Genomic DNA, 21,580 nt, shown 5'->3' on the forward strand with positions numbered 1-21,580 from the left:
GAGCAGATCTGGAGGCACCCTTGTAGAAGGAGCTACCTCTTCTTAAGTGTTAGAAAAACTCTTCTCAAGTGCTAGAAAAACTCCAAAACTTAAGGAAGAAAGCATTATCGATGGAAGATTATGCAGCAAAATTTTAGACTCTTTGGGTGGAAATGGACCATGATGTAGACTGACCATCGGGGACTATGCTGGGAAAATGGTTTGTTTGGGGTCTTTGAAAGAGTTTAAATCAGAAGTTATCTCAATTAAGTAGTAATAAGTGGTTTTGATGGGTTGGTAGAAGCCGCTCGAAGGTTTAAAAAAAAGTTTAATAATAGCGAAGAATTATAAGAAGCATAAGAAATAGAAAGATGTTGATTCCTCCAATTCAAACTAAGTGGATGATAGTTTGTTCAAAGAAGACATGATTGTGATTTAAATTTAGACTCCAAGTGCATGAGCTAAAGAAAATCCATAAAGCCTAAAGAAATAGTCGAGGATCAACTAGTGACAGCATTAGAAAAGCTTTCCAGGGGAACCTTTGCAAACGCTACCACTAAGAGGAGCTAGATCCGATTTCCGATCGAGTATTTGGTACACAAAGTGCAGGAGAAGCTAGATCGGTTTTCGATTAGGTGTCTGGTGTACGAAATGTTCTACTCTCAAGGTCACACAAAGGAAGAATATAAGTTTTCACTATATTATTCTTCCATCTATGTCAAACAACCACTTATGCAATAGAGGCATCCCAATTACTGGTAACAACCTGCTCTAACGGAGCCTACTCCACTATGTGGCGATACAAGTTCATAAGTGGGGCCCATAGGTAGTAGTGCTATAGGTAGATTACCACCCTGATGCCCCTTTGGTGGGCATGAAATAGGGGTATGCAAGGAGTCCCACTTCAATGTTATTGCTGCAGAGAGTAATGGGGCACTGCAAAACAGACTGCCCTAGTATGGAAACTCCATCAACAAGAGCTCTATCGATCTTTGAGGGAGGGGTCTATTTTAACCTAGCCTCCAACAGTCAACATGGTACACATATAAGAGGAAGGTTGAGATGTTCTAGGGGCCCTTTAAGAGGTGTTATTAGGAAATTTATGTTAAGATTTATGGTACCTCCTACAAGAAGCTAATTAGTCTAGTGGCACACTAAGCACATACTAATGACAAGTACAATAATCATTACCCCCTTGGGTGCTCAACCGGCTACTCTCATGGGTATGAGTTACAATGATCATTACCCCCTTGGGTGCTCAACTGGCTACTATGAGGTGGTCATGTAGATAGACACAACAAAGATTAGGAGAAATATGAACTCTCCATTTTTTCCCTTAAGGAGTGAATAAAAAAAGATTGGCTGGACCAATGAGAGAGCTGGGATTCTAGATCCATGTAACATGGATCTTTTTGTCATATCTTTGCCCACATCTCTTAAGACAATAAAATAATAGAGCCCATATCTTAAAAAATTTGAGAAATGTCAGATTCCATATCTTTCATGTCAGATGTACCTTGTGGTAAGCACATGAAAGTTTGAAAACCGAATTTCATTTTTTTCCCATTTTTTATGTTTAACTTTTTACTTTCCCTCCTTTTGCATTTCACTACCTTTTCATTTTCCCCCCTTTTTGGCCAGAATTCAATTTCACCATATCTTCTATAACTCTGGTTCTTTCTTCACGAAAATTCATAGGCATGTTGTTCTCCACCATAGCTCTCTCCTCCTAAAATTTCATCTCATTTGGACAAAACGTCTATGAGTTATGCCCATTTTCTCACATGAACTTTCTCTTCTCTGCACTACACATAGCTATCTTGATGTGAAGTGGCATCAAATTCTTGTGATGAGTAATTATCATATGTTTAGGATTTGTCTATGTTTTATCTTAATGTGAGTAATGATCATACCTTTAGGATTTGTTTATGTTTTTTCTTGATGTGTTGCTATTTATTTTCTTAGGAGAAAGGTTGTGTAAATCAAAGTAGTAAGTTGCTATTTATTTCTTGTTGTTTTAATCTTTATTTATTGCTTTCAATCTTTTTTTCATAGTATTGATTTGAAGTGGCATAAAATACCATAGTAATGATCATAGGTTTAGGATTTGTTTATGTTTTCTCTTGATGTGTTGCTGTTTATTTCTTGTTGTTTTAATCTTTATTTGTTGATTACAATCTTCTTTGCGTAGTAATGATTTCAAGTGGCATAAAATACAAAAGTAATGTGATCACAGGTTTAGGGGTTTATCTATGTTTTGTCTTGATGTGAGTAATGATCATAGGTTTAGGGTTTGTTAATGTTTTGTCTTGAGTGATGTGTTTATGTTTATTTTCATAGGAGCAACAAGGTTGTGTAAATCAAAGCAGCAAGTTGCTATTTATTTCTTGTTGTTTTAATCTTTATTTGTTGCTTACAATAAATATAATATATATATTTATTAATCATGCAGTCTAGCTTTATTAAATTAGATGTCTTCAAGGAGGAGGAATATCAGTAATATTCACACAGTGGAGATGTTTAACATGCAGTCTAGCTATATTGAATTAGATGTCTTCAAGGAGGAGGAATATCAGTAATATTCACACGGTGGAGATGTTTAACAAGAGAGATGATGAAGGTACCTGGATCCCTAATCAGTACAGTAAGTTAAATTGGATTTTAATGCGACCACGTACTCGTGTTAGTAATTTCAAGGTCAAGCTCAAAGATGTCACAGACCCTAATAAGCAATGGAAAGGTAGAATCATAGAGTTCAAGATACGCACAAATGGTATGAGTACAATAACAGAGGCTTTCATTCAACATGTTTATATACACAAAGAGATTCGAGTGTATCATGATAACTTTAGTGAAAGACATAAGCCTAACAGTAAGTTTATATCTGTGTGCTTTGCATTCTTATGCTTTGAGCCATCTGTACCATTTGGTTTGTTTGCACATTTGTTTGGATCCTGTGAAATAGTTAAGAAAACTAAGATTACTTATCAGTGCAAGTGCCCATCTGAGGATTGGATGACTCAGTTACTGGGTGAGTCATGGCATCTCAAGAGAACTCACCACGATGATATCATTGAGTGTAGAATTACTATGTCAGATGTTACCTTAGGTAAGATTACACTTCTGTTGATTGTTGATGGTTTTCATTCATAGTACTTCATTGCAAGACACTGATTGTTGATTGTTGATTTTATGTTTTTATGTTGGTTGTTGTTTGTTTTTTATGACAGGTACTTCATTGAAAGACAAACTTTGTGCAGTTGCTTCAAGTATAGGAGGTGGCGACTTCTACGAGGGGGGAGTGACTCAACTTGGACCAAGACATGTGAGATGGCAGGCATTCAGCACTCATTGATGTGGTTATCCTTTGGGAGGGTCATGACCCTTTTAGCATTAATGTAGAGAGTCATTGGCCCCTTAGTTTTCTGAGGTAGGAAATCCAACTTATGTCTAATAATCCCCCTTGTAATTTCTATTTTAAGTTGGATGGTAGGAAGGTTGGGAGTCGAAGTGAACATTGCAAAACATGCAAGCAATGGTTGCTCCACACATCCTTGAGATTGTGGAGTCAATGTAATTCTTATTCTTCCAAGTGAATATAAGAAGTTGTTTCTCTAAAAGTGTCATATATATTTAAGTGTAAATAATAATATAAGTAACTATGTAAATAATATAATATAATAATAATAATAATAATAATATAATGTAACATGAAATATAAGTATGATTTATTATCTATTATATTTTAATGAAGTGTCCTTTATTTACTAGAGTATAAACATAAGGTATAAAAATAAATGTAAGTTTATAGATATTTGTAAGTAATATAATAAACACAAGTATAAATTTATTATAAATATTATAAATTTATGTGTAAGTATAAATATGAGTATAAGTTATGGATCAAACTCATTTATACCATCTATTCTCTAGCTCTCCCTTTGTGTGCTAGCTCTCCCCACTACCCATCATGGTCGCCTCTCCCCTGCTGCTTTCGCTACGTGAATTAGTAGCACTTGCTATGCTCACCTTGGGGACTAGATCTACCCTAGGTTTTGTAAGAGTTTAGACCTCGAGGCTATCATCTCAACCTTAGACCCAAACTCCACCTTACTAGCATTTTTTGCGATGCAATGGATGACTTCACCTACTCTATCCCAAATTCACCTTGAGCTGGATTCCTTTGGAGTTCCTCTTTAGTATCATGAAGAGTGGATCCAACCACAAGAAGGCGATGAACAGAGCTCTAGCTCATGCTGTATAAGATTTCCACACTACCACTGTCCCAACCTCCTATGAAGAGCACATCCCACTCGATCTCATTGAGCGGGATGTTGCTTTTCCTATTTACATCTTAAACTCTGATGTTCAAGAGCCAGAGGATGATGACATCCAGGATCTCCCTCTAGTGGAATACATAGACATAGAGCCAGAGGAGACCACTCTAGACCGTGTCGTTAAGGCTGCATAGAGCTCTCGCATGGCACTTGCATCCATCCAGCCTGATGAGCCCCAAAGTCACGACCCACCACTAGCTTCATTGAGTGCCATCACCATCGAAGGGGTGGAGTACCTCCTCATGCAGGATGTGTTAGATCTCTTGGACTTAAGGGATGGAGGAACTATATAGTATACCTATGCAAGCTGCCAATGATGATTTCCTCGACTTTGATTACCCCAAGAAGCCCTAACAGGTTGATGAGGTAGGGCGATATGATGAAAGAAATGTAGATGATATCTCTCCTATCATTGTCATCAAGAAGAAAATTGAGCATGTAGCTCCTCAATATGAGAGCACAGATGAAGAGTTTGAGTGCTTGTAGAATGAACTCTTTGGACCTCGACCGCAGCATGCGATGTTAGAATTTCGTGGTGCTCATGCTAGATCATTATGTGGAGGAGAGAGACTCACAATATACAAGAAAATATCTTGCTTATTAAGTTGCTCAAAGTACAACTAGGCTTCTTGCTCCATACTAAAATGCCTTCTAGCTCCACCTTTAAATAGGTGAGCTAGTGGACCATAAGTCCATTCACACACACCCCCTTCTCCTCCCCTTTTACAAAACCTTAGTCTCTTAATACCCCCCCTCAATACCAACTATGAAAGAAAATTAGAATAGGTGGTATTAAACGTAGGTTGCCTTTATAACATTAGGTGTACAAGGTTAGGAATATAGGTGTGGTTACATTGAGATTTAAAACAATTTCTTAGTGGAGTTAGAGGCTGATACAAAGTTACCTCTGACTCTTTGTTAGGGCGTTTAGAAGTGATATGTCCTGTTTGTTTACACTTGTTACATTTCATTTTGTTGGGATATTTGATCCAACAATTATTTGCCAAATGACCCACCTTTTTGCATTGGATACATCTTACCTTGATCACTTGATGTGACAAAGCTTGTTCGATATTCAATGAAGTTGTTGCATTTGAAGATTCAGATCCTCCCTTTGGCCTCTTTTCTTCATCAAGACAAGATTGAATGACTCCTTCAGGTGGGATTAGATATGTTCTTCAGAGGGTGGTGACTAAGGTGGGGTACACCTTCTTGACTGCTTTTAGCAAAACAGCCATAGCAAAACAACCATTGCATCATCTTCATCCATTCTCACATTCACTGATGCAAGTTGAGCCATAAGGCCCTTCAAGTGAGAGATGAAGGCTCCAATGCCGTCTCCCTCTTTGAGTTCAAAGCTGAAAAATTCAATTTTGAGTGAGATCTTGGAATTCTTACCCACGAGCTCCATAGATCTTATCAAGCTCATCCCATTTCTCCTTTGCAGTCGAAAGCTGGTCCACATGGTGAATGAGAGCCTCATCACAAGATGAAGCATGATGATGGCTTGTGCCCTCTCATCATCTTCAATATCTTCAGCCTTAGTTTGATCAATAACCTTAGTGCCGGAGATGAACGGCCAAAAACCTTTGGACATCATCTTGTACTTGACAACAACTTGCCAAGTGTGGAAGCCCTCTCCTGAGAACTTCTTAATTTGGGTGTTGTCCTTTGACATTGGGTATTGAAGGAGATTATTAGACATTGGCCAAAAACCTTTGGACATCATCTTGTACTTGACAAGGACTTGCCAAGTGTGGAAGCCCTCTCCTGAGAACTTCTTAATTTGGGTGTTGTCCTTTGACATTGGGTATTGAAGGAGATTACTAGACATTGGCCAAAAACCTTTGGACATCATCTTGTACTTGACAAGGACTTGCCAAGTGTGGAAGCCCTCTCCTGAGAACTTCTTAATTTGGGTGTTGTCCTTTGACATTGGGTATTGAAGGAGATTACTAGAGAGTAATGGGCTGATTTATGAAGAAGAAAAAAACCAAAAATTTTGATATTTTGGCTTAAGTAGAAAGAGAAAGGCTTATGAGAGTCCAACAACCCTTAATCAAGCCAAGGATGTTGCATAAAAAGGAGGTTAAGATGGTAAAATTTATGGTTTAGCACTTAGGGTTTGTGCCCAACCACTAATTTTGATGGAGATTAGCTTCAACACTTTGTTTGTTGATTAAGATCACCATTAGTGTTCAAAAACACGATTAGTGCTTAAGAGCACATTTCTAATATCTAATGAAACTTGCATTGGTGATTAGATTCACCATTAGTGTTTAAGAACACTCTTAGTGTTTAAAAACACTTTGGAATGACTCCCCTTTACTGGATTAGAAGCCTCATTAGTGTTAATCAACACTATTAGTGCTTATAAGCACACTTTGAATAGCTTTGTGCTGTTGTTGATGGAGCTTGATGAGAATGAGGCTCATGAATACCTCATGGTGTATACCCACCACTTCAAACTTAAATTAGGATCAGCAACAAGCCCTCACAAGAGCACTTAAGTGATTAGAGCTAAGAAGAGGAGATTAGTGAAAGAAAACCTTTGATTTTGAAGCTTCAATGGCTTGATAGGAGAGCAGCCTAGTTTTTCTCTGATTGCAAGCATGTCATGCAGCCATTAGGGCTGAAACTTGGACTGTATACTCTTGAGACCATGGGCTTCAAAAGCCCTAAGCTCTCTAGGACTACCAACGCCTACACACAGTGAGTTTGTGTACGCTATGCAGGAACTGGGCACCGTGTTGAACCAGTCGAAATGCCGCGGCCAGGAGAGACAAAATCCGACGATTGGCTGTACGACCTTGAGCATCTAGACCTCCTCTACATTTTCCCAGATGAGAGCTCGCCGAGTTGTTGCCTCCATGAGTTGCTAGAGCTCCTCCACTGCTGGTAGGAGGTTCAGCTCCACAAAAGAAAAAGGGATAAAATTGACCTATTCTACACCACAAAAGTGACCTAATCTTGCCAAGCTCTAGATACCATGTTAGAATTTTGTGGTGCTCATGCTAGATCATTATGTGGAGGAGAGAGACTCACAATATACAAGAAAATATCTTGCTTATTAAGTTGCTCAAAATACAACTAGGCTTCTTGCTCTATACTAAAATGCCTTCTAGCTCCAGCGTTAAATAGGTGAGCTAGTGGACCATAAGTCCATTCACACACACACCCTTCTCCTCCCCTTTTACAAAATCTTAGTCTCTTAATATGCGATACCTGTGGTCCAGCCGGATGATGGCAGACCCATTCCAGGAGCAGATCTGGAGGCACCCTTGCAGAAGGAGCTTGACGAAGCAGAAAAGGTATCTCCTTTTACCTGTTGCTCCCCAAATTTGTATTTAGGGCCTCTAGGGCATGTAGGCCCCACATGTATGATCCCATGCCCATCAAGAGGCTGGGAAGTGTACTGTCTGAAGGCTCACGTGGGAAGCCTTGAGGGCTTCCCACGTGAGCCTTCGGACAGTGCATTTCCTAGCCTCTGATGGGCATGGGATCATACATGTGGGGTCTACATGCCCTAGAGACCCTAAATATCAAATTTGGGGCCATTCTTAAAAAAATCATCCTCTCCCATACATTGCATGATCGATGCTAACATCAATTTTATTTTGCAGGAAATTGTGTATCTTGATGAATTTGCATCGAGGTAGAGTGGGAGATCTAGGGGCCAAGGAAGGGTTCAGGAATCTGCACTCAAGGAGTACATTAGCAAACGTGCCAATGATGTGATAGTCTTCCACAAGACTTGCTCTCCGAGGTATGCGGAGAAATTTTTGAAGATTAAAGCACTTACAAAGGGTGCTGCATTCAAAGTTATTCCGACTGAATCAAGTTTGGAAAAAGATGTTCTACTTTGATGCTCAAAGTTACTTTACTTGTTCTCGACTCAAAGGTCAGGGCCTTTACATTTTGTGGTGGCCCATGGCATTGTTGTGGGGGTACAGGATCCCACCGTCATCAGGGTAGATCTTGAAGGGTTCCATGTTTTGATTCCAGCCATCAAGGCGGCTTCAGAGTCTGGAGAGCCTAGTAGTAAGAAGCTTAGGATATAGCTATGATGATTATGTAACTTTGATGCGACTATGTTTTTATGACCATGTAATTTTTTATGCTATGAATGGAAATTTGGGTTGCAGAGTTTTTGTTTGATATGTGTCTTGTAATGTATTTTATTAGTTGACTCAAGCAAATAAATTCAAATTACACACATAACTCAAATAAAAATTGTATCCATTCGAAGACGCATATAAATCAACAAATTAAATAAACTCAAACTAAAAGATACTTATTTGCAACACAAGATAAGAGGAAAAAAAATTAAAACATACATCGAGCTTTACATAGCTTTTGAGAATTACAATCATGCGAGATATACAAAAATAAAACTAAAGATCTTGGCCTGGAGGATCTCTCTAGCGTCGCATGCGTCGCACCAACTGCATGTCCTTTTCACTGATGGTGGTCACCCTCTTTGCATGGACAGCTGCAAACACCATGTCACCAAAAATGTCCACTGTGTATGCCTTCGTAGCCTCCTAGAGTGCCTCCAAAGCTTTGGCTATCCACCACGTAGATAGTGGGCTTAATGCTGCGTGTACCTAGAACCTCCTATCACGAATGGTCTTGCAGATCCTACATGATCTCTCACACCACACGTTGGAAGGAGAGCTTTGGTATGAGCAGGTTCATTGTCTTTTGGTATTTCCTAATCTCACAGAGAGCCACAGTGCTAGGCTTCCACCTACGCTTGCGATGTTGCTACTGTGGTGGGGTACTCCACGTCCCACCTTGGGGGGCCAAACTCTCCTAGCAGTTTGCTTGGTGCGAGCCATGCTCTTGGAGGTGAGAGAGAGAGAAATGAAAGATGATAAATGAGGTGAAATGAGGGTTACTTCCATACTTATAGATGAAAATTTATATATTTTCTAAATTAGCTCAATACATAAATTTGATACTTTTTAATTTTTAAAAATAGTCTTCCTTACCATAATGAGCTCTACTTTTATGTGTACATATATATAAGTATCATGGAACACCTCCTAGATAAAATATCGACCCCATCAGAGGTCTGTAGGGCCCTTGTCCAAAGGCTCGCATGTATAGACCTAGTATTAAAAAAAGAAGGCCTCTACACACCAAGCCTTCGAACAAGGTTCCTACAAGCCTAGATAGGGCTGATATTTTATCTAAGACATGTAAACTATATGATCTATGCACAAAATAAATTTCAACCCATTCTCATCATTGCACACCATGCATCAATTTTTTCTAGGAAAAAAAAGTATTATCGTATAAAATAGCACTTACATGCTTGCACATGCACATGCATGCTCATGATGTAAGCCACATGATCTATGCATAGAACAAATTTCAGCCCATTATGATCTATGCACACCATGCATTAATTTTTCCTACACATGCACAAATAAAAAAGCACCTACACATGCACATGCACTTGTAATTTTTTTTCCACGAAAATATAAGAATATACACTAACATTAGAAATGAAGAGAACTCAAAATATTCAAATCAATGGGCCGGTACACAACATTGGAAACAAGGAAACTTAAAATATCCAAATCCGGTACATCTCATAAAGTACAACTAGTTGAGTAGAACTGAAGGAAAATGTGAAAACACATAACGATACACGAGCATTTACACATCTCTTCAAACCATGTCATGGTTAAGGTTGAATGCATCACTATTGTTTACGAATCCTTCAAACAAGAGTGAGATCTGAGGGTTTGAGCGTGATGCACTGGGCATGGATGGCTAATAGCTAACCATCATGCATGAGATCCACCAAGTAACTTTCAGCCGCCTCTTGAAGAGTAAGCAACGCTTGGGCTGACCATCGCTCCACATTATATGCTTGATCTCTTGAAAAGTACTTGTAGTGATTTCTCCTTTGTAGATCTTGCAGTATTTCTTGTACCAACCTTGAGAAAGGCGCCTTAGGTATAATCAACTCAAGACTCTTCTAGAACCTCCTAATTTCACAAAGAGCGGTGGTGCCTGGTCTCCATCTTCTCTTCTTATATGTAGGTGGACGAGAATTTCCATCTGGAGTAGCAGGAGGAGCTTTCCTAGCTAGAGCAGTGGGAGGAGCTTGACCTTCATCAAGTACGTTCACTAGATCCGGTGGATGAATGAACCGGTGTCTTGGAAGGCATCTTGTTTGCTCTTTGCTTAGTACATGCCATACTCACAAGCTAGAAGGAATGGAGAGAAATGGGGGAATGGAGAGAAATGAAAGAAGTGCCTTTATTTATAAATGGAACTTACTAAGTTATTGACACTTACTTTTAAAAAATATCAGCACTATCAAAAAGTTATCCATGTTGACTTTAGTAAACACTTATTTTGAAAAAGTTATCCATGTTGACTTTAGCAAACACCTATTTCTTTTAAACATTAGATTGCTCCAATACTCTCATAAACATAAAATGTTATTTCATAATTACAATTCTATCGATATTTCCATTTGCTACCGACTCTCTCTTGGGTTGTCAACCATTCTACATGATGTTCTTTGGCCATGATATTTTCATATCTTGCTTTCCTCACTTCATATATTGCCCGACGCATAGCATTTGTATCATTGGATTTGGACTTTATCAATTTGTCCTCATATCTTATCTCTATTCTCCTATACCACCATTGGAGTAACTGCCTCATAGGATTGGAATCATTGATTCCACCTCCATGTGCCGTTGCTTTTTGGAATCCACATATCGAGCTTGCCAATGAGATCCCTCCATACCTTGTGTGGACCATATCGCCAAACTTCCTTGTTCAGCAAAGTATGGACCATGAGCCTCAAGTATGTGCTGCATTCAAAAACATAGGATCCATAATTAAACTTAAAATATTACATTCACAATTTAATTGTAAAAATGAAATGGAGACCACTCTGACCATATAGTGTGTAATGCAATTTGAAGTCCATGCCTCTGTCATTGAGTTATGAAAGTTTACACAACCGCTTGTTTAAATGCATTGGCATCATCAGAATTGAATGTCATCTTTTGTAAAAGTGGTGCCAATTTATCAATTGCAATCCACGCATTTGCCTTTGCTATCCGCATCTATCCCCCATTGCTTCGATCAGGGATAGCCATGTGTAGGTTTTTCCATGCTTCGTACTTCTCTAGTTGTTTTACAAGCAACTTACCATCTTCATCTTGTGGTGGAGATAAGAATTTCCTAGCCTTTGCTCCCCCAAAACACAGTTTGCATGGCAAATTTCCACTCTTTCTTGACTTTTTCTTGTCCTTTTTTATTTCTACTTGGCCCTAGTGCAATCCAACATTAGACAAGACTTGTTCTACCTTGTTGCATGTTGCATCAGCATCTAAAGTAGGCTGCATCTTGTAAGCAAAACACACGTACTCAAACACCAACTTCTCTATTATCCTTACTAAGCAATGCAAGGTGCAAAAGTGGACCCTTGTTAAGGGTATTTCTAAAATAGGATCCCACTTATCTAATGGCACCAACATTCCATTCCTTTGAACACACGGGTCACGTGTGTTGGAGCACCACGTTGTCATGTCCTTGCAATCCATTATTTCTTCCCATCGTTGCCTTTCTTTCTGGATTGTATGAAATATAAGCAAGGGAACTCAGCTGATGTTGAATTTGAAACACCAAAAATACATTTCAATGTTTTCAAATCGCAAGCAAGATGCCATTCTACCTTGTATTCACCAAATCCATCGACATGCAAAACTTCACCCATTGTTTTGCCGTCGTACAATATCTGGTATCTCTGTTAAGTTAAAAAAAATCTTAAGTACTTCATGGTCCTCCTTTGGTACCTCAAATGCAGAAAACCACCATATTTCATTCTCCGATTGCACACTGAAATATTCTGGATGTTTTGAATAGAGGTTTTTGGTGTCATGGTTGATAAGCTCAACCCACCACCCCGGTAAGTGTCAACATTAGAAGTACATGGGGGGAGCTACAAAATCATTGACCAATTTTGGGAGAAAGGGATGGTTTGTGAGGGACCAATCAATCACATCCTTGAGAGTGTTACAAAGGTGGGTATGGGATGCATCCATGGGTGGAAGGCCAACCAAAGCAAATGTGGTGGAGGTTGGGATGGTGGGAATGGGTGATGGATTTGGGGAGGGAGGTGGGAGTCATTTCATGGGTCACTAGGTGACTCTCTTTTTGATGGGCATCAAAAGCTTTGGTTTTCCACACATCTCCCCTAAATGTGGGTTAGGGGTGAAGAAGTCATGAGACTCAAACATACCACTCGCACTTACAAAGCCAAGAGGAGCTTCTTCAACTAGGGTGGACTGGGAAAAATGGAACATGGCAACAATAAGAGGTTGAGGTCACAATTGTTTTGGAGCCAATGATGAGTGGTTGGTTGGAGGTTCCTTAATTTTGTGGGCCTTCGGAAAGAAATCCTCTTTGGTTTCCTTCCAAAGGGGGTGGGGCTAGGGGGTATTGGTTGGAGGTTCCTCCGTTTGTGCACCTTGGAAAAGAAGTCCCATTTGGGTTCCTTCCAAGAGGGTGGGGTGGGGCTAGGGGGATCATGAAAAGATGCAGGGGAGAAGAGAGCTTGAGCTCTTGCAAGTACACACACACTCACAAAACCCTAAAAGAGAACACACAAGGTGAGAGGCTGAAAAACTTCTTCTTCTTCACACAACACTCAACACACCATATACAAAGATAAGAGTACACACAATATGAAAAGGTACTCAACCAAATATACTAGGGTTCTCTATAGTGTGAACCCAACTAAATGAGCTGGCACTATAACTATGCCAGTCTCAAGAATGGCTATCTCACACAGCTTGTCATCCCACTGGCCGCATATCACCCATGATCTCACCAACCATGCCAGTGGTGTAAGTGTGGGGCCTATCCCCTAGGCGGATCATCAGTGTCCATTGCCTGACTAGATGAGCTTGATATCTCATCAGTGAACCAGGCTCTGATAGCATGAAAAGATGTAGGGGAGAAGAGAGCTTGAGCTCTTGCAAGCACACACACACTCACAAAACCCTAAAAGAGAACACACAAGGTGAGAGGCTGAAAATCTTCTTCTTCTTCACACAACACTCAACACACCATATACAAAGATAAGAGTACACACAATATGAAAAGGTACTCAACCAAATACATACTAGGGTTCTCTATAGTGTGAACCCAACTAAATGAGCTGGCGCTATAACTATGCTCATCTAGTGAGGCGGTGGACATTGATGACCCGCCTAGGGGATAGGCCCCACACTTACACCACTGGCATGGTTGGGGGTGAGATCATGGGTGATATGCAGCTAATGGGATGACAGGCTGTGTGACAGCTATTCTTGAGACTAGCATAGTTATAGCGCCAACTCATTTAGTTGGGTTCACACTATAGAGAACCCTAGTATGTATTTGGTTGAGTACCTTTTCATATTGTGTGTACTCTTATCTTTGTATATGGTGTGTTGAGTGTGAAGAAGAAGAAGATTTTCAACCTCTCACCTTGTGTGTTCTCTTTTAGGGTTTTGTGAGTGTGTGTGTGCTTGCAAGAGCTCAAGCTCTCTTCTTCCCTGCATCTTTTCATGGTATCAGAGCCTGGTTCATACTAAGGGCTGCCCTGCAAGCAAGAGAAGCACAGGAAGCGGTACGAGGGTAAGAGTTTCATCTACTCTTCCCTATTTGTGTTGGCAATTACACCCTTGTCTCGGGAGCTTTATGGGAGGCACCGGCAAACGACCTTTGATTGAGGAGCTTTCTTTGCGGGAGTAAAGCTATAGGGCAACTATATTGTCCTATAGGACTAATTTTTCGGGCCGAAAATGCGTTTCGGGCGCGTTAGGACCTCCGTTTTTCGGAAAGCAGGCGAGTTCAAGTACTGCGGGTAAGTCATCGATTCTATGCAGAACTCTGTTTTAAGAACTGCAAGAAGACAGATTGGTTGTGGAGACATTGGCCATTGGGTGTATGTATGCACATTGAGGTCACTGGTTGTGACATTTGAGTGTAGTACAGTATCACTGCTGCAGAAAATACAGCAGTTTGTGCAGGACAAACGAGAGTGCTGCAAGGAGGTTAAACAGTTGCCATTGGGTGTATGTATGCAAATTGAGGTCATTGGTTGTGACATTTGAGTGTAGTACAGTACCGCTATAGAAAATACAGCAGTTTGTGCAGGACAAACTGGTTGTGACATTTGAGTGTAGTACAGTACCGCTATAGAAAATGTCACTGGTTGTGACATTTGAGTGTAGTACAGTACCGCTATAGAAAATACAACAGTTTGTGCAGGACAAACCACCAGAGTGCTGTTTCTGGTAAATTTATGTGTCTTGCAAGATGTCAAATGATGGCATAAACCAAATTGTTGCTGAGAAGCTTGACAAGAACAACTTACATGCCTAGAGGTTCAGGTTGACAAATTTCCTAATGGGAAAGGGTTACTCGGACTATATAGAAGGTGAGCATGAAGAGGCACCGGAGATACTGGAGATCAATCCGATTACTGTAGATGTGAAAGAGTTCAAGGATTAGAACCAAGGGGCCAGAAAAGCTATGTATTGGCTCTCTATCAGTATACTCTATTAGTATACAAGACACCATGATTGGGCACATACAGGATGCCAAGTCCCCCAAGGAGGCGTGGGACACCTTGGTAAAACTCTATGAAACGAATACCAAGGCACGAAAGATACAGTTGAAGAATGAACTTCATACTGTGGAGAAAAAGAGTATGTATGTGAATGACTATTCATTGAAGATCAAGGGTATTGTGGAATCCCTTACATCTATTAGTGTTTCAGTAAATGATGATGATAAGGTGGAAGTTTGTCTCTACGTGGTCTCAGGCCACAATGCAAGGCGTTCAAGACGTCTATTCAGACTCGCAGAAGCATTCCCAATTTCACAGATTTGGTATCTATGTTGATTATAAAAGAGAAGAGCTTGGGTGAAGACCAACACAAAACAAAAACAATTCAAAGCAACAGGCCTTCTACACAAGTTCAGGAAGAGGACGAGGTAGAGGAGGTCATGGATGCTTCCAAAGGAGGTAGTCGAACAGGTAATCAAAATTATGGCCCCAGCAAACAGTAGCAACAACAGTCCTAGAATTCACAACAACAACACGCAAGTGGAAGAGGCCAATTCAGAGGCAAGGGGAGTCAAAGAGGTCGTGGAAATTGGCAAAGGCAGTATAATGATACACGTGGATGCCAGGTTTTGTGGAAACAGGGGATGACACTGCTCATCCAATTGCCCATGTTGGAGATGTGCCATTGTCTATGCAGGATGGCAAAGTGAAGTACCTTGTAGATGTACTTCATGTTCTGAACATAACAAAGAATCTGGTTTCAGTTGTAGATGACTGGGCAGGGTTTGCAGGTTCAGTTTAACCCTGATGGTTGTTATGTTGAAGACTTTAAAGACAAGTGCAGGTTGGTTGCAAAAGGCAATAGAGTGGGCAGAATGTTTACATTGAATGTAAACATGCATGAAGTGAGTGCTGCAATGTTTACATTGAATGTAAACATGCATGAAGTGAGTGCTGCAATGTTTGCAAATGGTTCAAGAATTGTTGCAGACACAGACGTTTGGCATAAAAGAATTGGACATGTGAATGTGCAGAGAATGAAGTCTATGCAGAGACTAAAGGAATTGTGACAAGGTTGCCAAAGTTTAAAGTTGAAGGTATGCAAAAAATATGTGAAGCATGCCAATTTAGAAAGCAAACAAAGCATGTATTTCAAGAATTGTTGCAGACACAGACGTTTGGCATAAAAGAATTAGACATGTGAATGTACAGAGAATGAAGTCTATGCAGAGACTAAAGGAATTGTGACAAGGCTGCCAAAGTTTAAAGTTGAAGGTATGCAGAAAATATGTGAAGCATGCCAATTTAGAAAGCAAACAAAGCATGTATTTCCACGTGATAGAAATACACTAGATGTTGTGCATTCAAATGTATGGGGTCCTACGAAGACCATGTCTATGGGAGGCTGTAGGTATTATGTGACATTTATTGATGACCAGAAAAGTGTGGGTATACTTCATGAAGGAGAAGAGTGAGGTGTTCACTCATTTTCAGAATTTCAGAGTTATGGTTGAAAAGCAAACAGGGAAACATGTAAAGTGCCTAAGATCATATGGAGGGGGAGAGTACTTCTCCAATGAGTTCTCTGAATTTTTGCAGAAGAATGGTATTCAGAGACAGTTTACATGCAGATACACTCCGCAGCAAAATGGAGTTGCTGAGCGGAAAAACAGGCACATTGCTGAGATTGCACGAGCATTGTGATGAGAGAGAAGAATATGCCGTATAGCTATTGGGCTGAGGCTATTTCTACAGCAGTTTACATCATGAACAGGACTCCAACTGCAACCATACATGATGTAACTCCAGAGGAGAGGTTTATTGGCAAAAAACCTGATTTGTCTCATCTGAAAGTCTTTGGATGAATTGCATATATGCATGTGCCAGATGAGCTGAGAACTAAGCTAGATCTAAAAGCTGAAAAAATGTGTCTTTATTAGGTATTCCCTTGAGCAAAAGGGATACAGGTGTTATAACCCTACTACACGTGAGTTGAGAGTAAGCAGGGATGTTTTTGATGAGATGAGCAGCTGGTATGCTGCTGAAAAAGAAGTTGGGACTGATGTGAGTGAAAATGTGGTTGCACAAAATGCAAGTCAGCAAATCACGGTCTTTGAGTGGACCAGGAGAGTCCTCATCTAGTGGTTCAGTTGATAGACCATGGAGTGGCAAGCTGTGTCATAATACCAGTCCTACAAACGTGATTAGTACATCACATAAAGGCAAAGAGAAAGTGGTTGAGCCCCTTAGTATGCGTGACATTTCTGCAGGGCATTCTCATGTTGATGGAGAGTCTAGTGGCTCAGAGATGAGCCTTGATGAGGATCTTGGGATACCAACTATGAGAACACCTGGTGTAAAGAAGGCTATGGAAGCCATGAATGCAAAGCTGCGAAGATCTAGGAGGGTGAAGAATCCTGTGTGTAGAGGTTTACCTATGATGGTTATATGGCACATCACTATGCATACATGGCAAAAGTTGTGCAGGTTATAGAGCCCACATGCATTGATGAGGCTATTGGAAATGTGTGTTGGGAGAAAGCTATGGATGAGGAGATGGATACACTATACGGAAATGAGATTGGGGATTTAGTGCAATTGCCTGAAGACAAGAAAGCCATTGGATGTAAGTGGGTGTACAAAGTAAAACATAACAGTGATGGAAGCATAAGCAGGTACAAGGCTAGATTGGTAGCCAAAGGATATGCACAGACATATGGCATTGGTTATGAGGAAACTTTCAGCCCAGTTTTCAAGATGGCAATAGTGAGAGTTATGATAGCAGTGGCTACGTCAAAGCAATGGTCTTTACATCAGATGGATGTAAAGAATGCATTCTTGCATGGGGATTTGCAGGAAAAGGTGTATATGTTGCAGCCACCTGGTTATGAGGATGTGAGTCACCCGAGCATGTTTGCAGGTTGAAGAAAGACTTGTATGGCTTAAAACAAGCACCAAGAGCATGGTTTGACAAGATTTTTGAATATTTTGTCACACTTTTGGATTTCATGTAGCCAATGCAGATTTCTCGTTGACGATCACCAGGCCAGATTTGAGCTATGCTGTTGGGTTGGTGAGTCGATTTATGCAGGTTCCTCGAAAGCCGCATTTGGATGCATTGAGACACATATTGAGGTATGTGAGGTCTACTTTGCATTGTGGACTATTTTATGAAACTGGGACAGCGATATATGTACATGGGTACATGGGACAGAGATATGTGTACATGGGTACACAGATGCTGATTGGGCTAGTAGTATCTCAGATAGAAGATCTACTAATGGCTTCATGTTTTCTTTGGGGAGTGCTGCTATGACTTGGAGCAGCAAGAAGCAGCCTACGGTTGCTCTCTATCCAGTACTACAGAGGCCGAGTACAGAGGTGCTACTATGGCAACATGTGAGGAGCTACTTGTAGATTTGGGTCTATCAAAGGATAGACAAGTTGTCGTTTTCTGTGACAACATTAGTAATATTTAGTGGATAGACAAGTTGTCATTTTTAGTGGATAGACAACATTAGCAGTATTCAGTGGGATAGACAACTTGTCATTTTCTGTGATAACGTTAGCAGTATTCAGTGGATAGACAAATTGTCATTTTCAGTGATAGTAGACAACTTGTCTATCAGTGGATAGACAAGTTGTTATTTTCTGTGACAATATTAGCAGTATTCAGTTGGCCAGGAACCCAGTTTTTCATGCTTGTACAAAGCATATAGAGGTCCACTACCATTTTGTCAGAGAGAAGGTTTTGGTAGGAGACGTTCACCTTGTTTATGTTAGCACACAGGATCAGGTCGCTGACATCTTCACCAAAGCATTGGGTACAGAGAAGCTCCATAGATTCAGGGCTTCGCTTGGTGTACATGAGATGGAGTTGAGCTCGAGGGGGAGTGTTAAGATATCGAGCTCATTTAGTGAGGCAGTGGACACTGATGACCCGTCTGGGGGATAGGCCCCACACTTACACCACTGGCATGGTTGGTGAGATCATGGGTGATATGCAGCCAGTGGGATGACAGGCTGTGTGACAGCCATTCTTGAGACTGGCATAGTTATAGCGCCAGCTCATTTAGTTGGGTTCACACTATAGAGAACCCTAGTATGTATTTGGTTGAGTACCTTTTCATATTGTGTGTACTCTTATCTTTGTATATGGTGTGTTGAGTGTTGTGTGAAGAAGAAGATTTTTAGCCTCTCACCATGTGTTGAGTGTTGTGTGAAGAAGAAGAAGATTTTCAGCTCTCATCGTGTGTGTTCTCTTTTAGGGTTTTGTGAGTGTGTGTGTGTGTGTGTGTGTGTGTGTGTGTGTGTGTGTGTGTGTGTGTGTGCTTGCAAGAGCTGAAGCTCTCTTCTCCCCTACATCTTTTCAGATATCAGTAGAATGAGGCACCCCAAGGCATGAACAAGTTGGGCAAGGCAAAAGGGCAGAAGCTCTTTGTCAATGGCATGAAAATGGATCTTGGTGAGCATGTGTACACAATGTACCTTGCCACCAGGTTCTTACAAGAGCTCTAGAGCTCAATGGTAAAGGGTTCAACCCAGTTTGTTGGTTGGCCAGAAAGCAACTTGGTGAGGATGGAGAGGGACATCCTATTGTGGCAGTCCGAGGACTTTTTATGAGTGAGAAAAGTGAGCACATGGATTGGAGGCACCCATTTTGGTATGACTATGTTATCAAATTTAGCCCCATCGGAATTAATGTTGTTGTTTGGCGATTAGGTGCCAAAACTCAGTCATGGATCCCTTCCCACCGTGTGGAACTTGGATGCATAAAGACTAGGAGATGTATGACTCTATCACAAGATCCTCGGTGATTGACCAGATTCGGTGAAGTGACTCATCCAGCATCTCAACCTCCCCAGAAGTTTCTGTATTGTGTGGTAGGACTCGATGTAATAATGGAGGGTAAGAGGGAGATCCGGTCCCCATGGTAATAGCCATGAGGTTGACCTTGTCTAGAAAAGGGGCTACTTCAAGTAATTGGAGTATGGTGTGGCACTCAAGCGACCTAAAAAAGCTTAACAAGGGGGGTTTTTACCTAGGCATGGAGGAGGCAACATTGGGCAAATCGAGGCATTTCAGGGTCTAGGTCATCCTTGATGGTGAGGGTCAATTCATGGAAAATGAATTCAAAAGATCCAAAGGCTACTTTTTGGGCTTTTGTCTCAATGACGGGGTGGCCAGGTGGATGTGGCATCATTTGTGCCATGATGTGTGTAAAAGTTCCATGTGCCCAATGGGTTAAGCCCTTAGGTTTTAGGTAAGTACATAGCCCATTATATAGCAAGTGCATGTTCAAGAGGTGTTTTCTACTATCTAGGAAGATGCGTTTAGACTTTTTGGGAAATAACCAGTTATACCAGGTTCACCTTCCCGCTAATTCTTTAATCAAAGCAATGAAATCTAAGTCTCATGGGCTCCAATTTCATGCAAATCACCAAAAAACTAGGGTTTTTTCTTAACAATAAATGAATATAGTGCAAAATAAACTTTAAACCAAAATCAAAACAAACAAACAAACATATCCAAGCTACCAAAACCATATGTTTATCAAAGTGTGACCTCCTAATCAACACTGGGTAATATTGGGTGATCCCAATAACTTGGAATGAACGAAAAAACAGAGCAAGTCCTAGGATTATCCCTAGTAGTAACAGCAATGCCAAATATGTTTAAGTCAAGAGCTTAACCTAACCTAGTTGAAGCACATGCCATTGCGTTTTTCCTTAGAGCCGCAATCCACAACTACTTGCATGGGTGTGCTAGCTCCTCTCATGTGTCCTCACTCTGTTTTCACACAGGAATGCTCATTTTCCAAAGGGGTGAACTCTCAATGCCTATATGGAGGTAAGAAGATATGGTCCTTCATGATGGTTCTCTCTCACAAAAGACAGGAAAAGAAGAAGCTGATGCAAGAAGAAAACCTACAATCACACCTATCCAAACAAGCATCCATCAAGACAGTAAGAACACAATAGCATGCAAGCAAGTAAGAAGAAGGAAGGGTGAGAGCTCATAAGAAAAATATTGTAAGGAAACAATTATGTATTACTTATTGTCAAAAACGACTTATATATAAGTGACTAGTTTTTTTATAGTAGGCCATCCAAACTTAAAAATAGTCTAAAATTTGTTACTAGTCTTAAGCAACTATGTACACTAAATATGTAGACTTTCCCTTTTTGAAATTAAGCTCATAGTAAGGCTGCTTTATATGTTTGCTCCATCTTACAAAGGATAAGTTTTGTACATGTAAGATAGCAAAGCACCTTATGGTAGGTCAGGCGGCACGGGAAACCATGTCTCAACCATGTTAAACTACAGAGTGGTTAACAACGCCCATGCTAGTGGTGAGTTTGAGTGGCCTTTTAACTTCCTTAACACAATGTGATTTTGTTATGTTCCATGCTTTATAGGAGGATAGTATCACTATATGATAACACATTATCACCATGTATCATCACATTGTCACCATGTATCATCACAATGATACTTTAGCTTATGCAACTAGCTTTGCACAATTTATCTTTTTGCATGGTCATAACTCAATAAGGATATTGAGTTTCCATTGGCTCTCAAAGGACGTTGTGATGCACATGTCATGCAAGTTGTGCTACGTGCATATCTCCCTCTTCAACAAATGGTGGCCCTTGTTTTTTTTTTT

Source organism: Cibotium barometz, chromosome 25, assembly GCF_041138505.1.
Source record: "Cibotium barometz isolate CiBa-2024 chromosome 25, ASM4113850v1, whole genome shotgun sequence".
In the NCBI taxonomy this organism is placed as follows: domain Eukaryota; kingdom Viridiplantae; phylum Streptophyta; class Polypodiopsida; order Cyatheales; family Cibotiaceae; genus Cibotium; species Cibotium barometz.